We start from the raw sequence: 345 nt of genomic DNA on the forward strand, positions 1-345 counted from the left end.
GGGGCCCCCGCGGCGCCTGAACGGAACCTGGGGCGGGGGAGCGCCCCGCACCTGGCCTGGCCCGGCCCTGCCCCGCCCGCCCCGCGCCCGGAGCGCCCTGGCCGCAGCCCAAGGGGGAGACGGGGGGCGCGGGGCCGCAGGCGCCGGGGGGGGCAGCCCCGGGGGGCGGGGCCGGAGGAGCGGGGCGGGGCCCCTGGGGGCGGGGCCCCTGGGGCGGGGCCGGAGGAGCGGGGGCAGCCCCGGGGGCGGGGCCAGAGGAGAGGGGCGTGGACCTGGGGGGCGGGGCCGGAGGAGCGGGGCGGGGCCCGGGGGGCGGGGGCGGTGCCGCGGAGGGGCGGAGCCAGA

Source organism: Cuculus canorus, chromosome 17, assembly GCF_017976375.1.
Source record: "Cuculus canorus isolate bCucCan1 chromosome 17, bCucCan1.pri, whole genome shotgun sequence".
In the NCBI taxonomy this organism is placed as follows: domain Eukaryota; kingdom Metazoa; phylum Chordata; class Aves; order Cuculiformes; family Cuculidae; genus Cuculus; species Cuculus canorus.